Source organism: Falco biarmicus, chromosome 16, assembly GCF_023638135.1.
Source record: "Falco biarmicus isolate bFalBia1 chromosome 16, bFalBia1.pri, whole genome shotgun sequence".
Lineage (NCBI taxonomy): Eukaryota > Metazoa > Chordata > Aves > Falconiformes > Falconidae > Falco > Falco biarmicus.
In genome coordinates, this window is record NC_079303.1 from 8,006,627 (window position 1) to 8,016,424 (window position 9,798).

Genomic DNA, 9,798 nt, shown 5'->3' on the forward strand with positions numbered 1-9,798 from the left:
GCCCTGTTGAGCCTGGTTTGGATGACCTGGAGGAGATGAGAGGGGTATTTTTCATAGCATTTGTAGATGACACCACATTCAAAACAGCAGACACTGTGCTGAAGGAATGGTTGCCAATGTAAAGGACAGACATGCTGCAGGGGTGTTTGAAAAGGTACTTAAAAGGTGTCCAACAATAAAAAAAGATTCCAAAGTCTTTTCCTTAGAGTGGACTAAGCCCCTGCACTGAGTGAGGCTGGGGGCTGTGTCGCTGGGTAGTAGCTCTGTGGGATAGGCTTTGGTGGTCCTGGGGTGTCATAAGGCAAAGCATGAGCTGTCAGGAAAAGCAGCCAACAGAATCCTGTGCTACGCAGAGACAGTCCAAATGATTATTGCTTGTCTGCTCATCACGTTATACAATAGATCCAGCACATCTAGAATCCAGGATACCAGAGACATTGGTAAACTGGACTCAGATCTCTGGAGGCCCACCACAAGGGTCAGAGGTGGAGCACTTGCAGCATCACAATTTAAGACAGCTGGTTTTGTCATGGCTGGAGAAAGGAAGATCTTGGGGGAACATGCATCAGCATGGCTCTGGTCCCAGGAAGACACAGTCAGGCTCATGTCCATGCTGCAAGGAAAAAGGACATGAGAGAATGGGCTGAAAGCAGACATGGTCAGAGGACATCAACTGAGAAACTCTTCCAACGTGACAATAGCCAAATGCTGGAATTGGTTTCCCAGAGATTGTGTGCTGCCTCTTTCCCAGAAAGGGACCAATATGCATTTAGGTAAAGCCTTGACAAATGGGGTCTGGCCCTGCTCTGTGCAGGACGTTGGTCAAGAATCCTGCAAAGGTCCCTGCCAGCCTGAAGGATGCTGTCCCTTCTTCCCAAAACTGTTCTCCAATTAGGGAAAGCACTCGGCTGCTCCCTGAGCACTGAAGAAACTCACAGCAGGTGCGGGGCTGCTTCACAGGTGCCCACAAGATGTCACCTTCCCTCAGCCCATCCTTTCCCTGATACAAGGTCTTCTCTGGTACTCTCCTCACATCATGCAACAAGAACAGCCTAACCTGTCAATCCCCATTGACCATGCTTTTCTTGATGTATATCTCTTCCATATTTTCAAGATGCTTGCTGTGGGAATTGTCCACCTTGGGTAGCAACTCCATAAAGCACACCATTCTCTCTCATTCCCCGTATTTTCCTACTATTCCTCAACATCACCACCACAGTGAGTGACCACCACCTCAATACCCCCACGTACTTCTTCCTCCTCAACCTCTCCCTCCTCGACCTGGGCTCCATCTCAACCACTCTTTGCAAAGCCATGGCCAACCCCTTGTGGGACACCAGGGACATCTCCTATGCAGGATGCGCTACACAGCTCTTTTTCTTTTTCTTTTTATATCAGCAGAGTATTCTCTCCTCACCATCGTGGCCTATGACCGCTACGTGGCCATCTGCCAGCCCCTGCACTACGGGACCCTGCTGGGCAGCAGAGCTTGTGTCCACATGGCAGCAGCTGCCTGGGCCAGTGGGTTTCTCAATGCTGCGCTGCACACGGCCAATACACTGTCACTGCCGCTCTGCCACGGCAATGCTGTGGGACAGTTCTTCTGTGAAATCTCCCAGATCCTCAAGCTCTCCTGCTCACGGGCCTACCTCAGGAAGCTGGGCTTCTTCTTTTTAGTGCTTGTATAGGATTTGGTTATTTTCTTTACATTGTGCTTTCCTACATGCACATCTTCAAGGCTGTGCTGAGGAACAACTCTGAACAGGAACGGAACAAATTCCTTTCCACGTGCCTCCCTCACCTGGCCGTGGTCTCCCTCTTTCTCAGCACTGCCATGTTTGCCCACCTGAAACCCCCCTCCATGTCTTCCCCATCTCTGAATCTGGTGGTGTCAGTCCGGTACTCGGTGGTGCCTCCAGTAGCGAACCCCCTCATCTACAGCATGAGGAACCAGGAGCTCAAGGATGCACTGAAGAAGCTGATACAGTCAGTAATCTCTCAGCAGCAATAAACTCTCCATATATATTCACAAAGGATTTACACATCATCTTTGAAACATCCTGTGGGTTTAGTGGATTTCTCTGTGACAATCCTGTTTCTCCTACAATACATCTCTTCATACACTTAATATACTCAAGTGCAGGAACCCTGCCTGTCTGACCCAGAGGCCTTTGTAGCATTTCTGTGAGCATGATGGGCCTGTGTTGAGCCTTCCCGTGTGGGTGCCCAGTGCCCATGGGAATGGTGGGTGACCAACAGGGATGTACCTGGGACCATCTCCCTGGGCTTTCAGGCACCACTGCCCTGCACAGCAGCACCGCCTGCTCAGGGCCATGCCTGAGACCACATCCCTGGGCAAGAGCAGGTGTCTCTCTGCACGCCCCAGCTGGGGCAGGCTGCTGTGTCCCTGGTGCAGCAGGAGGTGCCTGGGGAGCCCCCAGGCCAGCAGTCTGGTGCTGGGGACAGGGACTGGCCCAGAGGGGCTGCCAGGAGTGGGCCATCAGGGTCTGTGTGAGAGAAGAGCAGCAGACAGAGGGGGACACTGGCCTCTGTCCCCTCATGCCATGGCTGGTGCCAGCCCTGGGGCTGACTGGCAGGATGAGATCCCTCTCTGATCACCAGCATCTGCTGTGCCTTTCAGAGAGGCTGGGTCTTTGAGGTGAGTGCCCAGAGCTCTGCAGCCCCCTTTGGGTGGGCAATTGCATGGGGCCAGCCCAGCGTGGGCTGCTGTGTCTGCCTGGGCTGGGGAGAGGGCAGGGGAGGGGGGTAGAGCTGGGGGTGGGCTGTTCTGGAAAGGTCCTGGGTGAGGCAAACACGGGTGTAGGGCTCAGCTGTGTGAGTTTGCAGGGTGGGGGCACAGAGCAGGGTGGACCTTCTGCTGACCCAGGGGTCATGGTGAACAAACCATGGCACCAATGGAGTGGGACTGAGGTGCCTGCACTGTGCCATGTTCCCTGGACACCTAGCAGGAATTGCTGCAGGGAAATTTTCCCCACGAATTCCCAAAACTGCTCATTTCCATGTCTGGTCATACACCCAAGCCCCAGTGAGGGATCTTTCCTATGTGGTCACCTCTGTCTTCCTCTATGACTCAGTGACACATAAATCCATCACCAGTTTTAAATAAGATGACAACCAGTTTCCCACTGCCACTTGTTACACCAAGTCCTACAGCTCTTGCCACAGTTGGTCTCTTACCCAAGCCCACCGAAGGACACCTCCAGCCACATCATGTCCTCATGGACTTGTTTTGACAAATACTGAGACAGGGAATTGACTGAGATCCCGCCAACTGGCCTGGGTCCAATGCTCAAGTCTATCACTCAAATAATTTCACAAAACCCCCAAAATCTCTCTCAGCTTCTCCTTGTTCAAAATATGATCCAGGTCTCAACCATCCTTCTGGCTTCTGCAGGACTTGTTCCAATCTGTCAGGGTCTTTCTGATGCTGGGGGCAGCATTTGTGATGTGGTCCGCTGGTGGGTTAACCTTGGCCATGGGGCAGCCAGCCCCTCAGCTGCTCATCCTCTTGCTTGACTCAACTAGATAAATAGAGAAAATCAACCACCAATGCTCCTGGGTAAGGATAAAGACAGCGGGATAGTAACCGATCCCCGTTAAGGCCAAAGATGTGTTGTCTTCCTATAGACCAATGTCATTTTGTGACAATTAAAAACAGTTTGGATTGTGAGGAATAACGACCAACACATGAATGACCATTCCCCCTCACAGTTTCTCCCAGGACCAAATTACTCCATTGCTCCCAATTCATCTACACACCCACAGCCATGGAGGCACTAGGGGGATAGTGAAGAGGGGGTTGATGGTACAGAACTTCTCTGCTGCTCCTTCCTCCTCACACTTCTGCCCTTCCTCAGCATAGGTCCTCTCCATAGACCCGACCGTCTTTGTAGTCAAAGGCAATGTGTTGTTCATTTCTTTGTGTCTAACTTCTCTTGATACTCAGAGAATGAGAGACAAGAGAAGATTGGAAGAGTCTCTGGACATCTTCTATTTCAAAACGCATCTGAGACAGGTCAGCTTAAGCAAGTTAATCATGGCCTCGTCTAGTTGGTTTTGGAATATCTCCATGGATGGACATTCCACAAACTCTCCTGGCAAGTAGATCCAGTGATTGATCACCTGCAAAGTCAAAAAGTGTTTTCTTGGGATCTTGTGAAATTTTATATACATTCGTAAGAACCTCACAAGGCTTTTATTCTCCAGACTGAAGAGGCACAGATCTGTCTCCCTTTCTTCCTGGGAAAGATGCTCCAGTCTCTTCAAACAATTTGATGGCCCGTTGCAACTCTTGCTTTAGTAGGTCAACAACATTCTTGCCCTGGGAAGCCCATCCTGGACACAGCACTGCAGATGTGGCCTCAGCAATGCTAAGATGAGGGAAGGGTCACCTCCATCCATCAGCCAGCGATGCTTTTCCTAATGCAGCCACCACAGCTGTTGGCGTTTGCCATGAAGGTGCATCAATCATTCAATCTCAGCTGCTTATCCTCTGGCACCCAAAGGTCCTTCTCTGCAGAGCTGCTCTCTAGCTGCCCTGCCACCAGCAGGATAGCCACAGGAGGGCTGGATCACAGCCTGGCCTCCCCCAGGGACTTGCTCAGAACCAGCAGCAGCAGCAGCAGAAGCTAGTCATTCTTGGAGATGAGCTTCACCTCTGGCAAAGGCAGCACGGTGCTACAGAGTCACCTGGGAGAGCAAAGCCCTCTCCTGCCAGGGCTGCACAGCCCAGGCCTGTTGCCCTCTGGCCTTGGCCACTGCAGCCTTTGCTCTCATGCTGGGAACCTCGTTCCTCCTTCTGCTGCCCCCTGCCATCCCCTCCAGCATCCTCTGCTGGGCAGCAAACCCTTCCCACACAAGGGCTCCCATCCCTGGGTACCCAGTTTCTGTGTGACAAGCCTGCCCTTGGCCCTGGTGCCACACCTGAGGTGCTGCAGCCCACATGGGCCCCAGAGCCCACCGCCTCGGGCGTGGGCAGCAGCAGCCCCCTGTGCCACCACAGAGCTGTGACATCAGGGCCATAAGTCCTAGAGGAGGGGCAGGACAGCTCCCACGCCTTTGGTGGTGGATGGAGACACAAGGTCTGTAGGGGCGACCTACAGGAAAGATGAGTGCTGCGGGCATTTCGGGCGAGCGGGAGTCAGATTCAAATACTCACAGAGTTCAAGATCTGATCCGTTTATTGTACAAACCAGGTAGACTTTTATAAGGCATTCTATAAGCGTGCAATAATGTGGTTGGCTATTTTACAAGCGTATAATAATATGATTGGTTAACAGTTGTTTACTGGGAAGATTTCTGTTTTCTGCTTGTTCTAGCATGTAGGCTCCTTTCTGCGGTTTCCCAGCTCCTCTTATCACGTCCCGTTGGCCTTGGTTTTGTGCAAACATCTGCAATTTGCTCCTTTTTCTTCATCCCACTGTTCTGGCCGTAACCTCGTCTTATCTCTTCAGTATTTTTCCACTTGCTTCAGAGTTCAGTATAATCATTCAATACAGCAAGAGCCCCAACAGATGAGGAGTGGCGGATGCTCTGTGTGATGTCAGGGCAGCTCAGATACATGGGGCTCTGGTATTGGACAGGCAAAGAGGTTGAGTGAGAGCTTGTGTGTGGATCAAAGGAGAGACCAGAAAGAATGACAGTGTGGTAGGAATTAGTTGTGGTTTGACCCTGGCCAGCACCTAATCACCCAGAATCAGTTGCTCACTGACCCCTTACATGCTCAGCATGATGGCGGAGAGGCTCCAAAGAAAATTCACAGATCAGGAAAAAGACAGTTCAACAGGAGAAGCAAAAGCTGTGTGTGCAAGCAAAGCAGCTTGAGCAATTCACTCACTCCCCGCCATGGGCAGGCAGGGTTTCAGTCATTTCCAGAAGAGCCGGGCTTCTGCACATCTATCAGTGACATGGGAAGATAAACACCATGACCACAAGCGTCCTCTTTTCATCCTGCTTTCCTTGTACTGTTATTATGAGCACAATGTCCTGTGATATGCAATAGCCCTTTGGACATTTGGGGTCAGTTGTCCCAGCTTCTTGCTTCCCCCCAGTCTCCTTGAGCAGAGGCAGAGTGTGGAAAACAGAAAGCCATGGCGACTACTCTGCAGCAGTAGCCAAAACACTGGTGTGTGGGCAGCACTGTCTTAGGAAGAGACACAAAGCTCAGCACAAGAAGGCATGCTGTGAAGAACATGCACTCCATGCAAGCCAGAGCCAGGACAGAGTGACAGGTCATACAGTCAGGGTGAGGAATGGACAATGTCTTCTTCACATGCTCTGAGGCAATCTGTGGATGACAGGGTCTGGCTTTTCTGGAGGAAGCAGTCTCCTTGGTATTCACTGCACAGGTAAGCAAGAATACCAAGGGTCCAGGGCCTTGTGGGCAAGTTCCCCATGCCCAACAGCCCACCCATTCTGATGCCTGCCTGGACCTGGCACTCCAAAAAGGAAGAGCTGCTCAGGGATGTGAAGACCAGTGCCAGTGTTGGTCGTAGTGAGTGTGAAGTTGTGGTGACCCTGATCCCCAGTTATGTGCGGAAAGAGATCAGTAAAGCACAGACCTGAGACAGGAGGGAATGAGAACCTGGCATTTGAGGGCCCTGGCAGGTGATATCCCATGAGGGCAGGACCCTGAGGATATCCCTATGCCTTCCTGGCCCTGATCAGATTAAGTGGGGCCTCCACCCAAAGCTTTGTCCATGGCTCCAGGAGTTCACTAAAGCCAGGCAGGAGTTTCAGGTCCAGCATCATCTACGCTGTAGGTGTGTGGGTCTCTAGGCACAACCATAGACAAAGTCTTGCCTGTCCACGGACCTTGTCAAATCGAAAATATTAAGGCTCACATCCCAGTTTGATTCTTGATGGGGTGGCCAATGAAAGGACTTTATGGCCCTCAAAGTCCTAGGGCCTTTCTGCTTCCTTTCTTCTCATCCCTACATCAGTTGATGGGAAGAGGGGAAGGAAGGGCAGGTCAGGCTTCAGGGTGTCACGGACTGAAAGGGGGGATAAAAACCTGTTACCTTCAGCTCTTTCCCAAAAGCCTAAAATCTTCCATAGAACTGGAAAGCACTGACATTCTTCCATGACCACCACCTTTAGCAAAGAAGTTGAGAGTTCCCAAGCAGAGCATTTGTTTCCATTCTGTTTACAGCTTCAAGCACCCCATGATGTGGAGGTTGGTCATTGTATTTTCTCCTGCCAAGAACATTCTTATTTCCACACCTGAGGATTGCCTATCACATTCCTGCCAGGCACCACAGCTCCAAGACCGGCTTCATCATCCTGACCACCTCCCCGTTGGGACTGGCAGGTCACTAGGAGGCTCCCAAGGCCTTCCCTTGTGCAGGCAGAACAAGGGCCTTGCCCTCAGTTTCCCCTCCCAGGATAGTGTTCCAGCCCCTGAGCATCTCAGTGACTCTTCACTGAACTCACTCCCAGTCATACACATCTTCCATGCTGTCACGGATTGTTGCTCGAGCCACCAGGCCTGTCCATCCCTCCTTCCCTCCCCAGTCAAGGCCCAAAATTAACACAGCAGTCTACACATGGTGTACCGGGCGATAGCATGGGGACATCATCACTTCCCTCACTCTCTTGTCAAGGCACCTCTTCATACGCTCCAGGACACTGCCGGCTGCCTCTGCTACCAGGTCACGGGGTGGGATTGTGTTTTGCCTTCTGTCCCCCAGCACCACCAGGGCCTTTTCTGCACAGACACTCCCCAGCCAGGCAGGTCCCAGGCCCTGCAGCTGCAGGGTGTTAGTCCATCCGAGGGAGGTGCAGGCTCTGCCCTTGGTCCGTCCTGCATCTGTGCAGCTCCTGACAGGGCAGCCATCCCACCTGCCAGGTTTTCCCTCAATGGCATCCCTAGGGCACAGGAATGGTCCTCTGAGTTCAGGACCATCACCAGACATTGTGGCAGTTGCCTCCACTGGGTCATGTATACAGCTTCTAAACTGCACAGGGCACAGGAGAGTCCACTGTGCTGCCCACAATGCCCCAGTATGTCCCAGTGGCCTCCAGGTGGGGTGTGAGCCCCTCACCACTGCTCTCTCAGCCTGACCATCCCGCTGGTGTTTTACCCATCTCTTTCCGTTCGCACCCAGAGTGTCATGGCCTCACTGGGGCAGAACACTGAGGGAGACCATGGCCAGAGTTTTGCTGAAGCCGAGGGAAATGACATCCACTTTGTAGCTCCTCACGCACAACTGCAGGCTGTCAGGTTGGCGAGGTGTGATTTACCCTTGGAAAATCCACCTGGACAGTTACCTTCTCAGGTGCCAGGGATGTCACCTAGGAGGACTCTAACTGGTGGCACACCCCTCGCCAGTGGGGGTTTGTGCAGCCTCTGGTTCCCTGAGTTGCACTTATGGACTCCTTCTAAGACATCGCAACAATGCTTGTCCTTCCTCACAAGTAACTTCTGTCAATTCATGGAGCTTTCAAAAGGGATATTTCAAAGAAATATTGATTTTATAACAGAACTTCACCACCATTATTATTACAGATATACCACATCCTTAATTTATCTCATCCTCCCTATATTTCTACCTGACAAGGAGGCAGTGTCGACTTCTGTACTCCTGCATTAGTAGTTCCTGAGACTCGATTGCTCTCCTAATACCATAACCCTTCAACACCCTCCTTGTGCCCCATGACCTGACAACAGAAAAGCAGTCTTTTTTCTTTCAGATTTATCAAATGTATTTCACACAAGCCATTTGAGAGGAGAAACAATCTCCACATGAACTCCTTGGGTTGCGTTGACACAATTTATGTATGATCTTCTACCTCCATGGCGTTTTTTCAGGTTGGACAGACCTCTGGAGATCATTGAGTCCACTCCTCCAACTGAGGCAGGGTGAGCTAGACCAGCTTTCTCAGCAGCTTGTCTAGGTAGGCTTGCGATATCATAGAAGCATAGAAGCAGAGAATCATTTAGGTTGGAAAAGACCTTAAAGATCATAAAATCCAAAAGTAATCTCAGGACAGCCAATTCCATCACTAAATCATGTCCCGAAGCAGTGCGTCTGTGTATTTCTGAAACATCTCCAGGGCTGGTGATTCCACCAGCTCCCTGGGCAGCCTGTTCCAATGCTTGACCACCCTTGCAGTGAAGATGATTAGCCTCATGCCCAATGTAAACCTCTCCTGGTGTAACTTGAGGCAGATTCCTCTTGTCCTGTCTCTTGTTATGTGAGAGAAGAGACCTACCCTCACCCATCTACAACTGACTTTCAACTAGTTTTAGAGAGCAGTAAGATCCCCCTGAGCCTCCTCTTCTCCACACTAAGGAATCCAAGTCTCCTCAGCTGCTCTTCAACAGACCAGGGCTCCAGACCCTCACCAGCTTTGTTGCCCTTTTCCTGACATACTCCAGCACCTGAAAGTTTCTCCTGAAGTGAGGGGCCCAAAATGGAAATACAGTGTTCAAGGTGTGGCTTCAGCAGTGCCGAGTACAGGGGGTCAATCACTGCCCTGGTCCTGCTGGCCACACTGTTTCTGATACCAGACAGGATGATATTGGCCTTCTTGGCCACCTGGGCACACTGATGGCTCATGCTCAACCATCTGTCAACCTCAGGTTTGTACCCTCAGGGCACTTTCCCACCAGGCAGCACTCCAGAAACTCTCCCCCGAGCCTGTAGCATTGTGTGGGGTTGTTGTGACCCAAGTGCAGAACTGGCACTTCTCCTGCTTGAACTTCATACAATTTTACTCACTCAGCAGCCCAGCCTGTGCAGATCCCTCTGCAGAACCTTCCTGCCCTGAAGGAGA

General features: G+C 51.4%; 1 pseudogene; it reads left to right on the plus strand.

The window, feature by feature from the left end:
• The first annotated feature begins 1,358 nt into the window (after nucleotides 1-1,358).
• LOC130159836 (olfactory receptor 14C36-like) lies at nucleotides 1,359-2,011 on the plus strand (annotated as a pseudogene).
• The last annotated feature ends 7,787 nt before the right edge of the window (nucleotides 2,012-9,798 follow it).